This window comes from Silene latifolia, chromosome 11 (genome assembly GCF_048544455.1).
Source record: "Silene latifolia isolate original U9 population chromosome 11, ASM4854445v1, whole genome shotgun sequence".
NCBI classification, from domain to species: domain Eukaryota; kingdom Viridiplantae; phylum Streptophyta; class Magnoliopsida; order Caryophyllales; family Caryophyllaceae; genus Silene; species Silene latifolia.
This window is the reverse complement of record NC_133536.1, coordinates 179,531,557-179,557,152: the sequence shown is the minus strand read 5'-3', so window position 1 is coordinate 179,557,152 and position 25,596 is coordinate 179,531,557. Positions and strand designations below refer to the sequence as shown.

General features: G+C 40.0%; 1 non-coding gene across 1 annotated transcript; it reads right to left on the bottom strand.

The window, feature by feature from the left end:
- Positions 1-1,381: 1,381 nt before the first annotated feature.
- On the bottom strand, positions 1,382-1,488 carry LOC141615557 (small nucleolar RNA R71). Its single transcript, XR_012529973.1, has one exon. It is a non-coding gene; the product is annotated as a small nucleolar RNA R71 (small nucleolar RNA).
- Between the last annotated feature and the right edge of the window lie 24,108 nt (positions 1,489-25,596).

Here is a 25,596-nt window from a genome sequence, read left to right as displayed (position 1 = left end):
TTCATGCTTAAATTAATATGTTTTCATAGTTTATTTGCTTGCTTGTTGTGATCTCAACTTATGCACATGTTATGTTTGATGAAATGCGAGCCTATGAATCCTTGCATTTTTTACCCATCACCTATCTTTTCAATGAGACTTGTAAGACATAAACCAACTCGAGTCTCATTAGACCATGCATATAGTTGAGTAGGAAAGATTAAGTCGACTTGTAGGTGTTGTACAATCTAATCGATTCGGCTCCGGGACCCAAACTTTCCTAGGATTATAAGATATAAACCAACTCGATCCATTACAACAATAATTGCTTGCTTATAATTTGAGAATATGTTTGTATGATCAATTCCCATGAATCCCCTATGACCCCATGACACCCTAGTTCCTTTTATCAATTGTTTACATCCCTTTTTAATCATATTGCTTGTTTACTTTCATTGCTATTTAGTTTAGTGATCTTCTACTTCAAACCCCAAATTGTGACACCCTTAGACACCACTAGTTATAATTGAAAATCTCATTTCAATTCCCGTCCCTTGGGATCCGACCTTTACTTGCCTCTTTACTAATTGTAGAGTTGTTTGTGAAGCTATAAATTGTGTTTTGGACTAGGTGCTCTTAACGACAAGTACCGAAAACTAAACCTCCAAGTGAGTCCGACCAAAAAAATGGCGTCGTTGCCGGGGACGGTGTTAACTTGATTTAGATTTTCTTATATTGTTATTAGTTGTGTCTTTCTTTGCCTTGGGGAAGTAAAACTCCTCAAGGTTTGTTCTAATTATTTTCGAGTTGTTTGATATTTTGCATGTCTAGAAGATCACAAGGTAACTTGTTACCCTTTGATCACGAAATTGAAAGGACTTTGACAAACAATAGAAGACTTGCTAGGAGAACTTTGAGAGGTATTGGTGAGGTTGTAGATATTCAACCAAACACTATTGAGTTCATCAACCCTTTTGCAAGAGAAGGTGAGGAGAACCCAACACAAAACCCAACACAAAATCAACCCACAATGCCTAAATTTTCATCACATTCCGTACCCACCGAGGAGAACCTACCCAATGGTACTCCCACACCACAACAGTTAACCAGAAATTTCATTGCCAAATCCGCATTTATCCAATTAGTCGAAATAAGCCAATTTGGGGGGATGCCTAGTGAAGACCCTCACTCACATATGGAGACTTTTTGCGATTATTGTGATGCGATATCTCAAACCGGTGTAACTCAAGACCAAATTCGATGGGTCTTATTTCCTTTTTCTCTAATTGGCACCGCAAAACAATGGTTGAAAGGCCTTGATAAGGCTACTCTCGGAATTGATTCTTGGAAGAAGTTGGCTCTAGCTTTCTACAAAAAGTTCTATCCACCGGAAAAGACTAACATGCTAAGAGCTCAAATTACGGGCTTTAAGCAAAGAGATGAAGAATATTTGTATGAGGCTTGAGAGCGATTCAAAGGAATTTGTCGCTCATGTCCTCACCATGGACTTAGCAAGTGGTTCTTGGTACAACAATTTTGGAACGGTCTTTATGAAAACTCAAGAAACATTCTCAACATGGGATCAAATGGAATGTTCACCGAAGTTGATGACAATTAAACTTGGAACAAGATTGAGGAAATGGCAGTCCATAACTCACAATATAGTAGACCTCGCAAGGCTACTAGAGGAGGAAATCATGAAGTGGACTCTATTACTCAATTGGGTGCTCAACTTAATGCTCACATTGATACCATCAATTTGAAGTTTGAAAAAGCTATGGCTAGACTTGAAGAAGCCTCAAAATCACCAAAGCATCATGTTAATGCCATGACGGCATCTTCATCAATCCCAAGTGGGATATGTGAGAATTGTGGAACTTTGGGACATGACCAAAGTGAATGTAGAGGAACAAATGAACAAGTGAATGCTTTTCAAGCATACAAGAGTGGTACCCCTTATTCAAACTATTACAATGAAAACACCAAATTCCATCCAAATCTCTCATACAAAAGCCAAAATGTTCAAAACTCTCAACCAACATACACCCCACCTCCCATGAGAAACCAAAATCAAAGACCCTTTTACAACCAAAACCAAGGTTACCAAAATCAAACTCCATACAATCAACAAAATGTCCAAGGTTTTGATGTTCAAAAAGCGGTCCTCCAAATGCAAAAGAATCAACAAGAATTTTTCACTCAAATGCAAAAGGATAGTCAAGCAAAGTAAATCACCATCAACAACATCCTAGCCCACACCAAAATGTTGAAAACCCAATTGACTCAACTAGCATCTTCAAACTCACAAAGACAAAAGGGGCAATTACCACCTCAAAGTAATCCCCCAAGACATGAAACAGTTAGTGCCATTCACTTGAGGAGTGGTACAAGGTATGAATCACCGAAGAAGCAAGTTGAGGATGAAGTTGTGGAAGCTAGTGACAAAGAAGAAGTTGTGCAAAACTCCAAGGATGGAGAACCATCAAAAGAAGAAGTTTCAAGGAAAAATGATGACAAGGTCAAGGAGAAGGAGAAGGAGCCCATTGTGATTAGACTTCCTTTTCCGAGTCATCAAGTGCCCAAATTTGATGACCAACTTGGAAAATTTATGGAGATTGTGAAGAATTTGGATGTCTCAATTCCTTTCACGGAATTAATCAATCACGTGCCGGCCTATGCGAAATACATAAAAGACATCCTCACAAAGAAGAAGTCGATCCGGAAGCTTGAGACTATCGCCTTCACTAAGGTGAGTAGTGCAATACTTCAAGGGAGTTCACCTCCAAAACTTAAAGATCCGGGAAGCTTCTCAATACCGTGTACCATTGGCGACACCACGATCAACAAAGTCTTATGTGATCTAGGGGCTAGTGTGAGTGTTATGCCGTACTCGGTGAGTAAAAGGTTAGGGATGAGAGAGCTTAAATGCACCAATATCACACTCCAAATGGCCGATAGATCGACGAAGACACCATTAGGGATATGGGAAGATGTTCCCGTAAGAGTTGGGAAATTTTTCATCCCGGTGGACTTTATCATTGTTGACATGGAAGAAGACTCCAACATTCCAATCATTCTAGGTAGACCTTTCTTGCACACTGCGGGTGCGGTGATTGATGTGAAGCATGGAGAGCTCACTTTAGAAGTGGGAGATGAGAGCATAACTTTCAATCTTGACAAGACCATGAGAGCTCCCCGTTTGCATGAACCATGTTTTATGGTTGATCATTATAGCCGGAGGGATGATAGGAAGAAGTCGGAATTCCAATGGAAGAAGAAAATTGATGATGCTCCATTCAAAGAGCAAGTGAATTGTAACAAATAGAGCTTGAAAAGCTCACGAAAGTCAAGCAATGAAGGAGATGGCCTCATTGGCCAAGACAAGAAAGAAGGAGAGTTGTCTCTATCAACTCAAGAGATCTTTAGTAATCAAGTAGATGAAGTTTGTGGTCTTTGGGACGATGAGTTTGAAGGGATTTTAAATCCCTACATTGGTAATGCTATCGATAAAGACCAACATGAAGGACAACAAGGGCAAAGGTCTATTGAAGATCTTTATCATGATAATGAACAAGCTTTTGACTACTTCTTCAAGGTGTTGAGAAACATCAACAACACCTTGGACATGCCCCCATGACATCTCACTAAGGATGAGAGTTTGGTGGAGTCCTCTCCAAACCACTATTTGTAAATATTTCTAACTCCCTAACTCGCATTTTAATTCTTACATTGCATTTTTGTCATTTTTGGATTTTTATGCTTTGATCAAGACAATTATCATTTTTGAGAGAAGTGAGGGAGGGACTAATGATTTTAATTGATGTGTAGTGCTTTAGCTTAGTGTGGGGATAGCAATTGCCTAGGCTATTCATGCCTTAGTAGTGCCCCTACAATGAAGAACACGGGATTTGAAGAATGAAAATGACGCGGGATATGCAAGTGCACGGATGGAACTGAATCCGGGTAGACTAGGAGGAATCCGAGCGTCCTTAAGGGGAATCCGCTCGTCTTTATGGAATCCGAGTATCCTTGGCTGAATCTGTCCGTCCAAATTAGCTGCAAAATTGCAAATTTGGGACTGTCGACAAATCCGAGTGTCCCAGCAGAGAAGACGCTCGTCTGAAAGAATTCGCTCGTCTATGCAGAAAGACGCCCGTCTTTCTGCCAGTGGAAAATAATAAAACTTGCTGTACCAAAATCCGCCCGTCTTTGAAAGAATCCACTCGTCCTGCAGTCGAAGAATCCGAGCGTCCAAGCTGAAAGACGCCTGTCTTTAGGCGAGTATTCTTGAACCCAGAATAGGCAGAATCCGAGCGTCCCGAAGGAAAACGCTCGTCTTCCCCCCTACAGTTCGAAATTTTCGGGTGTTTTTAAATACCCCTCCCACATTCATTCCTTAATTCATACATTCAACACACTACCAAAAACCCCAAAACCCTCATCCTCTCCACCACCAAAACAAGATTTCCTCAATCAAATTCAACAAAAATTCAATCCAAAATTCCTTTCAACAACAATTAATCACTCCTTTTCCAAAAATAATCAATCCAAGCACCAAGATCTTCAACCTTTGAGTCGATTTTTAAAATACAAAGGCAAATCCTTTCATCTTAAAATCGATTTGGGTATAATTAAAAATTGAAGATTTTCAATCTTTTCTTGGTATAATCATCAATGGCAAGAACAAAAGGGTCAACAAAGGCCCTTAAGGCAAAGGCACTCTAAAAAGACAACAATGCCTTCAAGCAAAGAAAGCTTCAATGGCTATGGTGGTTGCTAGTGCAAACTTGGAAGTTCAACAACAACAAAATCCTCCCTTGGAAGCAACAACAACAACAACTCCGGAAATTGCTCAATTATCAAACTATCCGGAGGTAATTTTCATTTCTAACTCCCATAGGGATACATTTGCCAAGTATGCTAAGAAATCCTTTCTACCCACCAAATTCATATGTGAAGATGCCTTGAACAAATTGGGTGTCCTTGAACAAACAAAAGCCTTCTTTGAAGCCATGAGATTGGAAAAATTGTTTGCTACAAGATAATTGACATACCCCTCCCTTACCTTGGAATTTTTGAGTTCATTGAAAGTGACTAAGGTAGAGACTAGAGAATACATCGAGTTTCGCCTTGCCAATGTGAATAGGTGCATCACCTTTGATGTTTTGAGTAAAGCATTAGGTCTTAGTGATACACCTCGTTATTATAAGAAGCCCGAAAAATATGACCCCGCTCCTCTTTGGGAGGCGATTTCCGGGAAGAAATTTGAGAACTTTCATGCTTGTCGCGCTCTATTAGTCCATCATCCGGGCATTAGAGTCTGGCACAAGGTCATCGGGAATACTATCATTGCAAGAAAAGACACTAACCACTTTAACAAGCTCGATTGTGTTCTACTTGAGTGGGCCTTAAATATTGGAAGGGAATTCACCAAGCCTTACAATGTTCTAAGGCTTTTGGTGGAAAGATGGCTCAATGTTGATTGTGGAAAGCAAGGCACCGCTTTTATCGTAAATGGAGGTCTAGTTACTCTCTTGGCCAAGTACTTTGATCCAAACTTCAACAAGGATAACAAGTATGTGGCGAAAAAAGGGGGTCATCTCATTGACATGGATTCCATGATTAACAAGTACAAGTGGGTCACGCATAATCCTCTTGACACCAAATATGGGTGACTCACGAATGATGCTAGATCTTTTACTTTGTCTTCCAAGATATGCCGCTTGAGTGTTCATAGAACAAACTACCTTCTTCCCCTCTCAAAAGAAGCCGAGTACATCATCCGTCAACAAAGGTGTGAAATTGAAATACCCTCCTCCTCCATTGTCACACCACCCTATCCATTCAAATATCAAGAGTTCAAACTCGAAGGTGTTGAAGTGGGCAATGACTACATGACTCTACTTTTGCAAGAGATGCATAAACAAGCTTATAAGGATCGGGAAGATGCATACTTGGCCCAATATCCACCCCTCCTTCATTTAGCTAGGCAAGGACTACTTGATCCTTCATGTCCTTTGCCTAGTTGGGCGGATAGGGAAGTTTTCTTTCCAAGTGCATCTAAGGGTGAATGACCGGGTGACGATGAGGTTGTCGGTGATGAGGTCGTTGATGATGAGGGCATTGTTGAAGAGGTAAATGAAGAAGAAGAGGCTAATGAAGATGATGAAGAAAGTGATGAAGGAAGTGAGCAAGGAAGTGAAGAGGAAAGTGGAGATGAGTCCACTTCTATTGAGGAAGATGATGACAATGATGATATGGTGGAAGACTAGCAAGCTTTGGAGGCTCCTACCCTCTTGAGGTTTGTCTACTTCTTTCTTTGTTTTATTTATTTTATGTTGATCATAGTTGGAGAGTCCTAGCAACATAGAGAACTAACACCTCGGCCCCATTGAGGTGTTCTTATTTCATTGTTCCCACTTTTGAAAATCCAAAATGACAATTTAGTTTCATGCATTGCATCTTGTGTGCATGAACTACCCCATAATTTATGACATTAGAAATAATGTCTATCTCGGTTTGGGGAAGCACATGAATACGCAACGGGAGGTAATCTAAATTATGCTCTCCGTCATAAACAAAAAAACCATGCATCATGTAGTGTCGATTAGTGTAGCTCGCATTTAGTGTAGAATTCAAGCATCATGCTTGCATAGTTTCCCATCATTTTGGCCATTGAGGACAATGCCCATATTAGTGTGGGGATGGGGAATTCTAACTTAACTTTTATTTAAAAACCCAAAAAAATCAAAAAAATTCGAAAAATCAAAAAAAATTGAAAAAAAATTGAAAATCCAAAAACAAGTTCATTTCCTTTGTAGTGTAGACTTGTATATATTATTGTATATATTGTATTTGTTCTATCCTTATTCACATTGATCGACTACACCACATCCAAGACATGAGGATATTGAAGACCGCATGGTATGATCTTTCCAATCTCCTTTTTCCTCTTTATGTTAATGACTATGTGGCTTTATTTTGATTGATGCGATATAACAATGTGAACTTAGGACTTGCATTTAGTTTATATGGCATATTAGTTGGTAGAATCATTTGCATTAGGATGTTTATATGCTAGTTGCATCATGGCATGTAGATTGCATATTAGAAAAATTTTGTGAAACCGTCTACTTGGGAAACTTGACAAGTGTATATAGGCCCTAGTAGATGCATTTTCTTCTTAAGACTTTGCTTGTTAGAATACTTGTAAAACACCCTAGGATGTGTCATGCTAGTATCCTTTGACCCATGGATTAAGGCCTAGTCAAGAGTACCTTGTGATGTGATAACTCCTTGGATACCGTTTATTCCAAGGTGACCCTTGAAACCATGCATCCATCATCCATGTTCTACCACATTTTTTGTCATTAAAGGGAATGGGCACAAAAAGAAATTGATTTGACTTCAATGAAATGAAAAGTGAAAGAAAGTTTGCCACTTGCTTCAAATGAAAAGAGGAGCAAAAATAGAACTCCTAAAGCTTCAAATATAAGGCACCCTCACTACATATTGGGTGACTTTGAAAATGTTCAAAAAGAAATGCAAAAAGTTGTCAAGTATTGAATTGCCAAAAATCAAAAGAAATGGCAAAAGAAAGTATTCTCAAATGTCAAATGCCACAAGAAATTGGGAGGAAAAACAAAAACAAAAGCAAACTCCCAAAATGAAACTTAAATATCTATTGATCCCTTTATCCATCGTATCCATTTTTGTGCATGGTAGAGAGGGGACGACCCTTCTTCTTGTCTAGGCAAGAGGGGGAATTCCGCGATCCTCCAGTGTTTCTAACGCCATAGGAAGTCTACTCTTGACAAAAACATTTAACGATTGAGGACAAAGGTACCCTAGCTTGACACAACTTGGAGGTGATTTATTGGTATCCTTCTAGACTTAGTAGTTTGAAGAAATTGCATCTATGAAGGAGTGTGTACCCTTGAATTTCTTCCCTTGTAGATAATTTCCACCACTTAGATGAGGAAAGTGGCTATTCTTTTGTAGATGCATCCATTACTTGATTTTGTGTGCTTAATGTTTGGATGTGTCGCCATTTTGGCAAGACCCACCTTGCCTTGCAAGAAGGCATCCTACCTCATGGTTGTCTTGTTGTGAGTTGAAGGGGCGGAGTGAGACCCGCTAATTGTCTCATATCGGCTATGCTATTAGGTTAGTCTAAATAATGGTCCTAGTCTTTGTCACCTGTTTAATCGGGACGAGCAAAGGTTCGGTTTGGGGATATTTGATGTGACCATAATTAGAGCATATTTAGTCCCCGAATTAGCCTTGTTCCCATGCTTTTTAGTGCATATTTGGGTCATTTATTGTCTTTAGTCCTTTGTTTTGCATATTCTATGAGGTTTTGTGTCCTTGGTAGGAAAGGAGTGCAAACCTTGCATTTTCATGGCAAAATGAAGCTAAATTGATTGAATTCAATGACCAAGCATCAAAGAGAAGACAAGATTAGAAGGCCTTTGTACATACTATAGTAGATGGGCAATGATGAGAAAAGATCCTTGCATCCCCGAGGAAATCCTCAAGGATTTTATGAAGAAAAAGGAAGAAAAGAAGAAGGAAAGAAGTTGTAAGACAATCCGGGCGGATTGTCCACAAGACGCCCGTCCAGCACCCACAATCCGAGCGTCTTCCTCCACAAGACGCCCGTCCAAAACACCCACAATCCGCCCGTCTTCTCCTTCTGGACGCCCGTCCAGAATCACCCAACTCCGCCCGTCCCGTGCCCTGGAAGCCCAGATTCCCTAACAGCCTTTTCGTCTTCTACAAGCTTCAAGGAAGGATGCGCATATTTTTCTAAGACCGGCGAAAAAGAGACCGGAGTCTCCCTAGAGATTGGCGATTCCTCAAGGACTTAATCGTCATTTAAACCCTTAGTAAACCCTAATTTATGTAACTAATCCCCACTATAAACACCTCATTAGTCTAATTAGAAGAGCATGTTCTTCTTAGCAATCTTTAGTGTAGTTAATATCAATAAAATCTCTCTTTAATCTTGTAATCAACATTTAATCAAGTTTTAATACAAGTTTCATTTCCTTAATCTCTATTTTGTTCATCCTTTGTTTTGGGTAATTGAAGATTATTTGGGTTATTATTGGGAGATTGACAACCTTCCAATCTATCATCAAGTACTTCTATTATTCTTTGCTTCATTATTGGAATCATGAGTAGGTATAATTCTCTTAATCCCTTTTTAATTAATGTTAATCATTTTCATTTATTCATCATGTTTCACTTTGTTGGTATGATTGATAACCTTGCTAGCATGTTCAACATGATAATGAGTGAGTAGTTTCCTTAGCTAGGGTGAATGGGTAATTAGGGGAAACCAACATGGGGGATGATTCATGCTTAAATTAATATGTTTTCATAGTTTATTTGCTTGTTGTTGTGATCTCAACTTATGCACATGTTATGTTTGATAAAATGCGAGCCTATGAATCCTTGCATTTTTTACCCATCACCTATCTTTTCAATGAGACTTGTAAGACATAAACCAACTCGAGTCTCATTAGACCATGCATATAGTTGAGTAGGGAAGATTAAGTCGACTTGTAGGTGTTGTACAATCTAATCGATTCGGCTCCGGGACCCAAACTTTCCTAGGATTGTAAGATATAAACCAACTCGATCTATCACAACAATAATTGCTTGCTTATAATTTGAGAATATGTTTGTATGATCAATTCCCATGAATCCCCTATGACCCCATGACACCCTAGTGCCTTTTATCAATTGTTTACATCCCTTTTTAATCATCTTGCTTGTTTACTTTAATTGCTATTTAGTTTAGTGATCTTCTACTTCAAACCCCAAATTGTGACACCCTTAGACACAACTAGTTGCAATTGAAAATCTCATCTCAATTCCCGTCCCTTGGGATCCGACCTTTACTTGCCTCTTTACTAATTGTAGAGTTGTTTGTGAAGCTATAAATTGTTTTTTGGTCTAGGTGCTCCTAACGACAAGTACCGAAAACTAAACCTCCAAGTGAGTCCGACCACGTATCCCGAATGCTACAATTGGCCAATTATGCAATATGACAAAAACAACCTTATCACATTCATATATTCATAAGACGGTAACTAATATAACATGTGGGCAGTATAACAATCATAATATGAAATTAACAATAAAATTAATATAACCAATTATTTCTAATCTCTTATTTTAAAGGTAAACAATTAATTATATCGACGAAGGGTCCCGAAATCATACCTTATACTAATTATATAGACCTACCCAATTGATCATAATAAGCTATCTCTCTCGACATACTTCATTGTATGGGTGAAACAATAATAGTAAATGGCCGGACTATTTATAGCCTTCACAAGGCGGTTTACAAACAATGGATATGCTCTATGTCTATCCTACATCCATGCTACGTGGTGATCGTCAAATGGATAAATGTCTTTGTTATTCACTTACGCACTCAATTTCACTGACACCTTATGAAAACTTAGGTGCTAAGTAAACTTAGCCATCTAATTGTATCTATACTGTTTTACTAGACGATTAACATCAAATAGTCTTGTTATTATATAAATAGAAATCTCTATTTTTTTCGGGTCATTACACCACCACCCACGACCTCCACCATGACCTCCACTCAACCTACGACACAACCACCCAAACCCCAGCCCTGGTCAGTCGCGTTTTGGTGGTCAAAAACTCGTCTTAAGACGGTCACACAACAAGAACAACGCCAACAATGCTATAAAGTCTCGGTCAAACTCGATTTTAGGTGGTCAACGATGATCAAAGGGGTGGTCAATGACGGTACTGGGGCGGGTCAAAGTCGAGGCGGGTCAACGGTATTAATTAAATAATAAATAAACTTGTTTAGGACGGTTTTACCTTACGATCTCGAGGCGGGGGACAAAAGACGATCTTCTCTTTTTCTCCCTTTTCTTCTCTTTTTCTTTCTTCCCTCATCCTTTCTCTCTTAAATGTGGATTGTATTGTGATAAGGTGGGATTACAATGGGATAAGGTGAGTGGGTGGTGAGGTGGAGTATGTATAATGTTAGTTAGTATGGTATAAGTATAAGTATATGTATACATGTATAGTATATCGTATTGCGTATTATTATTATTATTATTATTATTATTATTATTATTATTATTATTATTATTATTATTATTATTATTATTATTATTATTATTATTATTATTATCCTTATTATTATTATTATCATTACAACTTATTATTATTATTATTATTATTATTATTATTATTATTATTATTATTATTATTATTATTATTATTATTATTATTATTATTATTGGTATTATTATTATTATTATTATTATTATTATTTTTATTATTATTATTATCATTACCGTCTTATAATTATTATTATTATTTTATTATTTTGTCTCACACATGACTCGTAGAAATATAATATAATATTATTTTAAAAAATATAAATACGGGGTGACTTAACCATCATCAACATTTCCATTTCCGGACATCATGTCACGCATATACAGACTCCATGAAATAATTAAACAATGCAAAATTACTCGTAATGTGACTTAACCATCATCAACATTTCCATTTCCGGACATCATGTCACGCATATACCGCGTCAAATCCACCACATGATCATACATGTGTTTACATATCCGTTCCCATCCATCATAACCACTTCCGCTTATACGGAAGACCACAATACTCAATCATGCAAATGCCCAATATGCAACACATAATTTACATTTATCATCTTACTTTTACACAACGAAATAAAATCATGTCGATTAACGCACATCAATAAGATTATTACATCATTTCTGTTATCAATGCACTCATGTCGAATCAACGCTTTTCATTCACTTGCAAATTGTACACCATGTAATCAAACATAAACAATTCACAAAATATCACCCATGTTTAATCAACATGCTCATTTAAACACAAATCAACTAATATAAAACGTTAAATAAGGGCACATGCTTATTATTTGGTCGAATATCAACAAAACAAGAGTCAAGGCGTGCCACTCGATCAAGTGTAGGAGGCCACTCAGCCGAGTAGGCGACCACTCGGTCGAGTGCATGGTGAACTCAGTCGAGTGTCACTTGGGCAGAATATTTCCATTCTCAACTTGGTTCCAAACTTCTCTATTTCATCACAGAAAAAGCTAATCGACACCGATGGTGACTAATACATCATCAAATAACCAAATTTAAACATGAGCTCTTGGCCTTATAGCCATCATTATTGCACAATTAAGATGAAGTATCCGAGATACCTACTAACACAATATACTATATCATTGGACACTGCTCTAACCACTCATTCTTCTCAAAGTATAATAACAACATCACCCCTCAAATGGACACTACCACAAGATCACTATGTATATCACGGACGCTTTACTTGACGATTGGGAGGCAACTTTACAACAACATCTATACTACCACTCATGAGGTCGATTCCCACACAACCACTTTTACACTTTATGCGTATACACTTTAATTAAACGGTTATACTCTATAACACGAATGATCAAATACCTCAACAATATGATTGAATCCTCAAGCATTAAAGGCCACACTCTAACTCTTATGACCGCGAAAACCAAACTTGGTAATACTAATTCTACCATCACATGTCCCAATTATTTATCAACCAAATTTTCCAAGTCATGTTCAATAACAATATCGCTTAGCATGCAGCTCAAACCGCGTTCATTATCCATAATTTCAACTATTCGACCTAGATCACACATCACTCAATATCCACAAATTTCCTTATACAATCACTTTACTCAATTCAAAACACTTTACACAAGCTAAAGTCACTTTCTTTTGTTCCTAATTTCCAAATATGAATCACACACCTACCTACTTACATGGTTCAAATTCACATCAAACGGACAACTTACATCAATCCCAATAAAATACATGTTTCATATTCATAACTCTCAAGATGCAACACCACTCATAACACATTATTAGCGCTTGTCCCCCTTTTCCTCATAAGCTCGTCGATTCATTTCCGTTTCACATTCTCTCAATATTAGCTATGCTCGTCTACACGTCTTTACTCATCAAAACTATCCAACTTACACGGTAATCAAGCATTGAGACCCATACATAAGCCAAATAACACATTATTAACAAAGATTGTAACATTACGAAACAAGGAAGCTATGTTTTAAATATAAAATTTGAAATTCATTCATATACATTATGATACATAAAAAAAATTCGGGCAAAATTTTAAGGTGAGATTCTCAATTTAAGACAGTACATAACATCATTAAATAAAGTGTAGGCTTGCGGCACAATAAAATCAAGTATTAAGCACAAAATCAAAATCTGGGCATCAACACTATAATTTTCCACACATATCACCATTAACAAGGTTGGGGCACTACGAGACAATTAAGCCAATTTTCAAACATAAAAAATCAAAATTTAGTGATGTACCCATGAAATCTCAAAGAGAATTTGGTCCACTTTTAAAACGGAAATTTCGATTTAAACTATGTTATTACAACGATACTTATAAAGATTATTGTCCTAAGACACCATTAAGTCAAGGTTATAATAAAAGAAGGGATCAAAATTTGGTCAAGATTTTAAGGCGGAATTCTAAATTTAAGATAATATACAGCATTACTAATGGAAATCGAAGTATTATTACTCAATTAATTCAAGAGTACTTTAAAACAAAATTTTCAAATTCTGAGACCATGCCTAACATCATTAAACAAGATTTAAATCTTTATGACAAAATTAGAGAAAGAAAATGGAGTAAAAAAAAACAATTTGTCGGTATAACTAACTTATATGTCAAAACATGAGGCGATTTGTAAAGCAAAATTGCTAGTTTAATGTGACACAATGCAACATCAACAAGAACTAAGTAACAAGCAACAATTAGATCATGTTTTGAGCGCAAAGGTCAAAATCAATCATTTTAAAATGAAATTTTTAAAAGATTTTGAGCAACATCTTAAAATGGAATTTTGATTCACGATAATACACTCAGTTACCAACAAAGAAAAATCAAAACTTAAGCGTGGCAAAGTTCTTGAGCCTCATTAGTCAACTAAGCTAAGTTGTTAAACGCGAAAATCAAAACTTCTGCATGAATATTAAGGTTTCAAAACTTACGGGATAGAATTTTCAACACCAAATTTCAAATGGATAACAAGAGTTAGCAATAACAACCAAACTTTAGTACTTGTCAAACAATTGACCATGCAACAAACACCAAATCAAATTATTTACTCAAGAAAACACATATTTTAGAGTTCCTATATAAAAAAAACTTTTGGGCAAAGTTCAACATGAAAATTTACACTTGACATCATAAATGATATAAAAAGATGATCAATATCTTGAATCAAATAAAACATGCCATTAATTGATAAAATTGGAGTAATTAGTGTTGGAACAACTTAAGGGCAATGAGAAAAGCACTCACATTGTTTAATTAGCAAGAATTAGAAGAATAAAATGGAGTAGGAAGCTTAAGTCCAAACAACCAACATAAACAATGGAGTTTTGGGAAAAATCTTAAAGAGATTTCGGTATTTTGTTATGAAAAATGATGACGAAATGCAAGAAACAGGGTAATAATACAAATCTTGCGAATTTCACAACCCAGAAAATGGCACTCGGTCGAGTGCTGAGTCCACTCGGTCGAGTGACAGTCCACTCGGTCGAGTGCCTTCTCCATTCGATCGAGTGACTCACTTCCAGAAATTTTTAAGTTTCTGAAAATTGGTCCACTCGGTCGAGTGGCAGGGTTCACTCGGTCGCGTGACTGGTACTCGGTCGAGTACTAGCTCGCACTCGGCTGGGTGCCTCTCTATGGTTTGCAATTTTTGACTAAGGGTTATTTCTTATACTATCGACTACTTTACTAACAACTATTACTAATCACACTCTAACTATAGCATTAGTGAAATTCAAACATATATGCGATATTAACATGCCAAATGACGGGGCTAGTGCCCCTCACACACTAACTCGTGATAACCATTTTCAAAACATGTTATACACATTACTCTTTTCATCAAATTTTCACATATTAACATATACCAAAGGAATAACTACATCATGTAAGAATCCTATCAACTATGCACATTACGGCTTCAAAATTCATCATACTCAAACACGCAACACTCATACAAGTGAATGCATTTCATATAAATAATTCCCTACTCGTATCAAATACATCTCACTCAACTAAACGTTTCCATTTCATCCTTTCAACTATCATATATTATCATACACCAAACGAACGGTTATGTAAAGCAAGAAAAGAAATCTATAAACTCGTATCAACACATACAAAATCACGTCATGCGATGACTTGCCAACTTAACATTGCACACATGAAATCACACAACTTTGCACTTCACGTTTCACGACTCATAACCACTCACGTAGTGACACACCGAAATAATAGGATATAGTTTTGAAATGAGGGATCCTTCTCACCGAAAACCGACCTCTTATTGTACTCATGTCGGGTTCATTTTATTAGACACACTTGTGTTCATTTTGGTTCATTGGTTTAGGTTCCAAAATCGTCGCTCTGATACCACTTTGTAACACCCCCTTCTTACCCGGCCAAGGTAATTGGGAGATGTTACCATCTCGGTTTCCCGATGCGGCAAATCGGAGATACAATCAATAAACATTTATTATAAATGATAAGTTTAGTTAATTACATAAACATGAATGAATGAATGAATGAATGAATGAAAAAATACAACTTGTGACTACTATACTTGTGGACATGGGCCCACCTGCGTATGCCCAGCCGATCTGTGGACAATGACAGCGGTCTTTTTGAAAGCCACGCTCGGCGGCGTAAAGGTGCTTTCGACCGGATCGTTTTAGATCGGTCGGTTTCGTCTCGGTAAGGGTCTCGAAACGATTAGAGATGTTCGGAGTCGCCACCAAGCATTTGTGGGATGCCTGGAACCCGTTTGAATTCCACTTTATACCTCGGTCAAATCGAAGCACAAAGCAGCGTATTGACATAGGTACTAAAGATAAGGAAATCGTCCCTCTTTAGCATCCTATCTCTAGAATGACTCTCGTACGCCCTGGATAAGGTCGTCCACTATCCAAAGTTTCTGAGTAAGAGGTGAAGGTACATATTGGGAAGTCCTTTAATCAGACACCCAATCCCGCCCGCGTTTAGCGGCCTCTATTGATCGATCTTGGTTGGTTGAATGCAGAAGTTGATAAAACGGTTTAAATGCATGGATGCGCATCCAATGATTTAAACCTAACATGTGAGAGCTTTCTAAGTCGGTTGATTTAATCCAAGTATCAAGTATAAGATGCCGAGTTGGATTAATGATTGATTTGCATGCAAGACGGAAATTAGACATCCATTTACCGTATTAGGCTTAGGGTGCATAACATGATCCATTTGTCTTAGTAAGGCATTTTGCAAACATGGTTTTGAATAGTCATCTGATCCGTCCTATATCTGGGTTAACCGGAGTCAGGATCGTCCTAGACTAATGCTGGAAGGGAACAGGCCATGCACCAGACGGCTATAAGAGGCGCGAGCCAGCCGGCGGTGTAAGGGGCCTCCCTCTGGTTTTGAAAATGAGAAAGAAAAGGCCTGCTTGAGGCGCGGCTTAGCCAACGGCTGTATGCCGTGTTCTGACTGTTTAGAAAACATTATGAAACGTGTTGAAAATGGGTGTTTGAACCCGGCTTGATTTTGAAAGGGTTGTTTAGACCGTATTTGTTGATTTGAAGAACTAGACTCGAATAATCATCATTGTTCGATAATATTCGATGTCGGGTTCGGTTTAACAAGCTTGACATGAATAGTTTTGAAAATGATTATGGACTAATTGTTTTAAGTCCATTTTGAGTGTAATTAGTCGGTACTCATCATCGTACCCGGATTAAAATCCGGCATGGTATATAGAACCAAGGATGATTTCGTGTTGGTGACTAATATGTTTGTTTGGAAAATGTAAAGAAACGAAATAAAAGGCTTTAAAATACCTCTTAAATGTCATTAACCAAATATTATCACCGAAACACGGATTTATCCGTCATGGTATGAAGAACCAAGGGTGAAAAAATGCTTTATGGTTAAAACATGTGAAATGAAACAAAAAGGTTTCGAAAATATTTGAAATGGTAGAAACCGATTACAAATATGAAAAATGGATTAAGGAAAATAACGAGAACAAACACAGTTGATCTCTGGTATGAGCCCCCCATTTAGGCGCGAGCCAGTAGGCGACCTAAGGGGCTTCTGCCTCAGACCAAAAATCAGTTTTGGCTCGTTTATTTCATGTTTTGGTTTATGTTATGCATGTTTTAGCATGTTAAAGTCATGAAACGAAAGAAAACATAATAAAAGAGGATTTTTACACCCTCATACTTACATGTTTGGTTGTGGCGAGTGACCGACGTAAGTGTAACAACTTGTTTGATCGGAAAAAACTCGGTTTAAAACCGTTTTGGTAAGTAAAAGAGTGTTTTAAAAGTTTAGTGATGGTGTAGTGGTCAAAGTGGTCGGACAAGTAGTTTAATGCACGATGACGGTACCAAACAATGTGTAAGGCTCGTGTTTACGATCGGTAGGTCGTAAACACGCGTCGGATTGCGACTTTAGAAGTCGAGTCGAGAATTTTAAGGGAGAAAAGAGGAGGCGGACACTCGCGTAAGTCTCAAATGGGCGACATTTGAGGGGTATTTATAGAAGAATGAGTGGTTGTGTGAGTTTTGAGCGACGTGGCCACCTGGGTTGCTCAAAGAGGCGCGAGCCACGTCGCTGCACTTCGAGTCGTGTTGTCACTATCACAACAAACGCAATCATGATTTGTTCTATCCTAGGTTTTGTAGTCACATGTTTGGTACTTGACCATTCATGAATCCGGGAAAACTTAGTATAGAAGGCTTGACGATATTTTGTTTTTGTGGTTGACTCGATTTGACTCGTTGTTGGAGTCGGGATTTTGAATTTTCGAGTCGGTTTTTGGCTCGGTGTCGGTTTTGACTCTAGTTAGTGTCATCGCGACCCCGTCGTTGTGCATTAAACACTCCAGGTATTTTTGAAATGTTTTTAAATGTTTTATTTTTGAAATCGTTTTATGTTTTTCGACATAAAGTTGTACACAAACTGTCGATCAAACGCTGTGATCCCAAAACATGTTGTAGTCCGATAATCATCGGGTGTTTGTTGGAGTCTCAGCAGATACTAGGTATCTACAGAGCCCCCACTTTGACTGAGGCTTGGACAGGGCGAAAGTCAAAGTAGAGTCCCCAGGTCAATCGAAGATTACAACCTGAAGACCCAAGCGACGTCAAGACGGCTCGAAAGGATTCGGGCCAAGGACATGCCGTCGGGAAGGGCGACGCCAAGGTGACTCGAGGGTACGAGTCAAGGACCTGTCGTCGGGAACAGTTTAGAGTCTGTCGACTGTCCGGGCGGGCCGTTTAAAGTCCGTTAAACTACGTGCAAAGGCTCGCCAGCCATAAGAAGGAGTCATACCTGAGGCATCTTCGGATATGTCCTTGCATGGTTGCGGATAAATGCTCGTCAGCTGTGGTGCGTATGTGAGGAGGGCTCACCAGCCGCGGTGCGTTGTAAGGCTCGCCAGCCATGGTGCGTATATGGGGAGGGCTCGCCAGCCGCGGTGCGTTGTAAGGCTCGCCAGCCGAGATAAGGAAATGTACCCGAGGCATCTTCGGGATGTGTCCTTGGAAGGGTGCGGACAAAAGCTCGCCAGCCATGGTGCGTATATGAGGAGGGCTCGCCAGCCGCGGTAAGTAAATGTACCCGAGGCATCTTCGGGATGTATCCTTGAAAAGGGTTGCGGACAAATGCTCGCCAGCCAAATGTGACGGTCGGTTAATGGACCATGGGAATAGCCGCGTCGAGTGGGCCTGCTTTGAAAGTAGCGAACTCATGATGTCGCTGTGGAAATAGTGAGTATGGTTCTTCACCATCACTGTTTTTCTGGAATGAGCGGGTTCCGCGAGGAAGCCCCCTGCTGGCATTTGAAGGAATAGTGAATTTGGAATTTTCACCATTCGATTTGAATTGACGGTTTATGTGCCGCCGCTGACATTTGAATAGTGAATTTGGAATCTTCATTATTGATTGAAGTGACGGTTTTTGTGTCGCCGTTGACATTTTGAAAGAAATAGTGAAATAGTGAATTTGGAATCTTCACTATTGATTGAAGTGACGGTTTATGTGCCGCCGTTGACATTTTGAAAGAAATAGTGAAATAGTGAATTTGGAATCTTCACTATTAATTGAAGTGACGGTTTATTTGCCGCCGTTGACATTTGAAAGAAATAGTGAATTTGGAATCTTCACTATTGATTGAAGTGACGGTTTATTTGCCGCCGTTGCTTGAAATAGCGATTTTGAATTTTCGCCATTATTTTTGAAGTTGGCGGTTTCGATCGCCGTTTTCTTGAAAATTGCGATTTTGAATTTTCACTATTTGTTTTTGTCTGTTTTCGAGGAAATGACAATATTTAATATTGTCAATGAAAATTTTGAAGTCTGTTGTGGGAAATTGGGCCAAAGCCCAAATTTCCCTGAAAAAGAAAGGGGAGGCCTGGTTTAGGCGCGAGCCACCTGGCGATACAAGCCGGCTTCCCTAATTTTTGTTAAAAAGACGCGAGGTTGAGTTGCGGATGAACATTCATCTTCAACCTCGAAAATTCGTCCAAAATTGCCATTGATGGACCTTCAAGCATGCTTTCATCCGTGCCATTGTCAACAAATGTCATCTCAAGGTAAGTATTTCCTCTTGAATCCTTTAAAATTTGTTGGTTGTTAGCTAGATTGAATTAGGGGGGATTTTGCCCTAAAAATCGAATTGGGCGTTTTTGCTTGAGCCAATTTCGAGTGAAATTGATGTTTGCATTAGGTTAGAAACCGGTTTAGGAGTATAGGGGTGCTTTTAGTTTGCATTTTGGTACCCGTTCCCGCTCCCTATGCTCGAAAAACGTGATTGAGGCGAGAAACCATCTCATTTCACAATGCCAAGTTTATTTGCTTGGGTAGTGGGTCCCACTAGGTTGCATTGTAGTTGGGAAAACCCGTGTTTTCCATTTAAGGACCTTCATTGGATGTTTGTGGGCAAAATTGGATTTTTGCCTTTTGCGACGGTCTTACGTTTGAGAAAATAAGCGCTTGTTTGGGCTTGAATTGAGCCAGTCTGCCACGAAATGGACCTTATTGGTGTTTTAGGTCACCTTGAGGCGTGATAAAATCACGTTTGCCTTTTTGCGGTCGTTTTTGAATTTTTGACCGGCTCGGGCTCAAATTAGCGTATGAATTGCCTTTTTGAACCGTAGAAAAAAAAAATCCCCATTGTGTCGGGAATGTATTTTGGCTTGTTGGCGGACCTTGTATGGGTCTTGAAATGCCGTTTTGTGGTTTTGACTCGTCTTTTGCTTGAAAAGAGGGGCGAGTCGTTTTTGTGTTGTTTTTTTTTGTGAATGGTTCGGGGCGGGATTGCCCCTTGTTTTTTTATTGTAGGTTGTGTTTTTTTGTTGTTTTTGGATTCGTCCATTTCTTGCCGTCGTAATGCCGAAATTTTGGCTTACATTTTTTTTGTTGTTTTTGGTTGCAGGATATCCTTTGGGACCGATGGGGTCCGTTGTTGAGGCTTTGGAGGAAAAAGTCGATCCCGAAGGGGAAGAGTCAACTGTTTTTTGTTACAGGCTTGGTTGTGTTTCTCCCTGGCGGCCTTTGTCCGGCCAACGATCGGGTATCGATCGTTGGTCGTTGTCTGTAGAGATTCGGATAGGCGGCCAATATGGCTGGTTTGTCCTTTTCATCGTGGCTCATGGATAGGATGACTGATGATTGGGGGTCAGTACGAGTGTGGTTATCCCCTGTTGTTGACCTTGATCGCAGTTGAATTCGGCTGAGTGGGGTTTAACATCGGGGTAGCATACTAAGCTACGGTCCTCGGTTGTCGTGTCGTCTGAAATCTGCAAGACATTGTCTTCCTTTTTGTCATGGAGCAGGAGTGAGGGGTTATCGCCATGGTAACCTCCTCTGCTTTCACTGTTGCTCCTCTGTTTCCTATTGCTCTCTTTCTTTTCTGACCAGAAGGGTAGGGAGTGCTTAGTTCGGTAGGTGGCGGATAGCCCCCAGTTCGTTGTATTAGGCGATGTCGTATGATGAGAGCGTTTATTTTAGGCGATTCTCGTATGATAGACGTTTGTTTTAGGCCAGTGTCTGTATGATAGACGTTTGTTTTAGGCTAGTGTCTGTATGATAGACGTTTGTTGATGTATTTTGCGTAAGGCGGTTCGTATATATGTGTTTTTGGACTGTGGTTTGTTTTGTGATTTTTGGCGTTTTTTTGCGTTGTGTTTCGGAGGAGCGTTGTTGGCTGTCGACTCTCCTTTTTCTTTGCACCAGTTCCTGCATCGTTAGTGTAGAAAACAGGCAACAGATAGCATATAAACACGTAGAAGCATTTGATCACGTAAAGCATTTCTTTGAAAAATCAAAATTAACCAAGATGACTTGAAGTTAAAATTTGAAATTTTGAAAATGAATTTTTGAAAATTCCGTGGCAAATCATCACGTTTGGAATTCAAAAGGAATTGATTTGAAAATTTGAGCAATTAACTCGTGTCGTGAATTAGATTGCATCAAAAATTTGAAAATGACTCGAAAAATATAAAAAAACTCAAACCGTCAGGAAAGAATTTTTAGAAATGGATTTTTGCGAGTACATTTGGCTTTTGAGGTCAAGACTCGAATTTGTGAGTGCTTGAATTTTGAGGAAAACTGATGTCGTGTTATCAATCTTCGGTTTTGATTTTTGTTTTGCGAAAAAAGCGAAAAATTTTCGGGATTTCGACTGACATGGAAACGATCCGTCGCGGATCGGGGCGACTAGCTCTTCCCCCCTTAAAAAAAAGAAAGAAAAATCCGTATGTTTAAAGCCGCGTCATGGAAATCGTGTCGAATTTCGTAAAACGCGAAAACAAGGAAATGTGAGTGTGAAGAAACACAAAATTTCCTGAATCATCCCGAAGAGGCGCGAGGTTCCCGGCAGGAGGTTTGAGGTGTCAGGAGAAAACACATGTTGAAAGAGACAAGTCAACAGCGGGAATCTTGGAGAAGCCTCAAAGAGGCGCGAGCTGCTTGGCAATGGAAGCCGACTCTCCCCTTTTTCTGAAAAATGCGCTGATCATTTTGTATAAATAGAGACGTTTGCGCTTCATTGTTTCATCATCCGAAACACAAAAAAATCTCTACAAAACCTCCTCTTCTTCCACAAAAATATTTCATGGATGCTTTTGAGAACGCCTTGCGACAATGGTGTCGGGATTTGTCGCCTCCCGAGAAGTATCAACTCGATTGCATGGGAGTTGGTCAATTGTTGGTGCTCCGTCAAGTCAAGGTGCAACCTTCGTTTCTTGAAGCATGTTCTCGGTTTTGGGATTCGAAACATCATGTTTTCGTTTTCCCGAAGGGCGAGATTTGTCCTCTTGTCGAAGAAGTTGGAGCCATTGGTGGGTGTCCGGGTTGTACTCCGGTGCTTCCTCCGACTCGGTTGTGCTACAAGGAGAAATTCCGTTCCATGTTGGGCTTATCAACAAGCCAAGTCAACTTTCTTCTTGCTCCGCATGGTGTGGATATGTTGGCTCTTATTAACATCTTCTCGAATCGGTTAGATGCTAATGTCTCGGAGGTGGCTAGGAGAAGGGCTCTTGCATTTTGCCTTGTCCATGTGTACCTCTTCGTTGATGTCTTGAAGAAGGAGGGGCCAAGATGCCATGGTAGCATGACCCTTATCCATGTGATTGAGCAAATGGAGCATGGTAGAGATCCATCATGGTTGGTGCTTGGAGAGATTATCCAAGCTTTGGACAAGGGAGGCTCTTGTGGAGAAGCTCCCTCTTTTGGATCGCCAAGGATCCTCCAAGTGTGGCTATTGGAGAGGCTAAGGTATGTAGAGCCTCCGGTTAATCCTTCTTTTTATTCCTTCCGTCACCTCACCATGAGGAAGAAGTTTTACCAGGATAGCTTTGCTTCCACCGAGGCCTATTGGGCCGCAAGATTGGCGGAGGAGAGTGGTCCTCATATCCGTTCGGTGGTGCCGTGGTGGCACTTGAGGTCCTTCACGGGGTTGCCCGCTTCGGGTGCTAGTCCTCGTTCTTTGATGGTGGTGGGCTTGAAGGTTGTTTCCTTCATTTATCCCGAAAGGCTCATGAGGCAAATGGGGCGTCAACAAAAGGTGCCCGCTCAAGATACTTTCGTCCAAGAGAATGTTTTATGGAACTCCGAGCTTATGGAATTCTTTGAAAGGTCGTGGGCCACTCGGCCACTTTGGGAGGTACCAAACCCCGTTGCCACGACATGGGTGACTCCCGCTTATGTCAAATGGTCACGTGCTCCGTCTTTGGAAGAGAGATCCAAATTCCGTAAGGACGAGGTTGTCGACTTGAAGTACCGAGAGGTTGGCAAAGCCAACCGTGCCTTCTTTGAAGAGTATGTTGAGGGAGCTACTCCCGATGTGATGAGACCACCGAAGAGGAGGAACTCCGGCCCCAAGAGTATGGTGGGCCGTGCATTGGCTCGTCTTGGGTCAAACATGAGGTCTTGTGCTAGACCGGAGGCCGTTGCCGTCTTAGATCCGTTCAGGATCCGTTCCGAGGAGGAAATCCATGCTAGGCGGGCCAACAAGAAGAACAAGGGGAAGATGTACCCCAAGGGAAAAGGCAAGGGTAGAATGGAAGAGTGAAGACCTCCATCACCCACTTTATTATTATGTTGTATTATTGTTGTGAGTTTTTATTATGTTGTACTAGCTAGTTGTTGTGTGTTTTGTGATAGTTTTACTATGTGAGGTGTGTTAGTTGACACCTTAGCTTTGACAAGTTGTAGACTTGTCGAGCTTTATTTGTTGAAATTGTAATCCCTCCCATTATTAATTAAATAAGAGGATTGCTCGTGTCGAAAGTTGTGAACGCTTGTTTCTTCCATCCATTTTGTAAAGGCAATTCGATTTGAATCGTCCTAAACAATTGCACTTGGGAAAGTGGTATTTTGTGGAAAGGGAGAAAGGGAGAAAGGTCATTTTTTGTATTTTTGTGGGGAAAGGGAATGGTTTTCCCTTTCTTTTTTCTTTTTTTTTGATGGGATGTTTTTTTTATTGTGGGAATGGTTGTATCCCTTAAGCATAAAGAGGACTGCCTACGTATTCACCTGAGGAGGTGAAATCAAACCATGCTCGTAGTTCAAAATGTTTTGTGAATTTTGAATTGGGTTTTGTGGTTGTATCCCTTAAGCATAAAAGGGACTGCCTACGTATTCACCTGAGGAGATGAAATCAAACCATGCTCGTAGTTCAGGGGGTTTTGGTTTTTGTAGTGCAAATGGACGTTGCCTTTGACGGATCAAAGGACATTCGAAACGGGCAAGGTGCCGCAGCTTAGACTCGATAAAACATGCAATTTCAAATCAGAACGTATTGAGGAATTTGACTTGAAAAGGGTTGAGGTTGGTGCTAGTTGCGAAACTAGGCTAGGTTGTTTGTTATAGGGTTCAAGGGTAGTATTTCTTAAGTTGGTCTAGGTTGGTTGGGTTTGTAAAGTCCTCCCCGTCTAGGTCACTCAGTCTCACTGCGCCCCCCGAAAGTATTTTCTTCACCAGGTATGGTCCGGCTCAGTTGGGTTTGAATTTTCTCCTCGGATCGACGGGTAATGGTGCTTGAACTGACTTGAGGACCAAGTCGCCCTCCTGGATGTTTCTGGGTTTAACCTTCTTGTTGAATGCCCATTGTATACGTCGTTGGTATAGCTGGACGTTGTGCAAGGCGTTGAGTCGCCGTTCGTCTAGAAGAGTGAGTTGTTCGTACCTTCGACGGGTCCATTCCGCCTCAGGGACTTGACTCTCCAGTAGAATGAGTAGAGATGGGACCTCTAACTCTACCGGTTGAACCACCTCAATACCGTATGCTAGGTAGAAGGGTGTGGCGCCTGTCGGTGTTCGAATGGAGGTTCGGTATCCCCCGAGTGCGAATGGGAGTTTGCTCGGCCAATCGCGGTAGTTGTCTTGCATTTTCTTGATGATGGTAACAAGAGTTTTGTTCGCTGTCTCCACCGCTCCATTGGTTTGGGGACGGTAGGGGGATGATCGATGTCGTTTGATCTTGTATTTGTCCAGCAAAGCTTGAGTTTCCGCCCGGAAGTGAGAGCCTTGATCGCTGATGATTTCATGGGGTACCCCATATCGGCATATGATGTTGTTTTGAATAAACTTGGCCACTTGTTTGGCGGTCAAGACTGCATATGACTGCGCTTCCACCCATTTGGTGAAGTAGTCGATGGCGACGAGGACGAAGCAATGCCCCTTGGTGCCTACCGGGTTGACTTTCCCGATGATGTCGATGCCCCAGGTTGAGAAAGGTCAGGGTGACGTCATGGTGTATAAAAGGGATGGTGGTATGTGTTGTATGTTGGCGAAGATCTGGCAATTGTGGCAATGTTTGACGTAGTTACGGCAATCGGCTTCCATGGTTGTCCAGTAGTAACCTAGCCGCATTATTTTCCGTGTAAGCATCATTGCATTCATGTGAGCGGCCACATTCTCCGTCGTGAA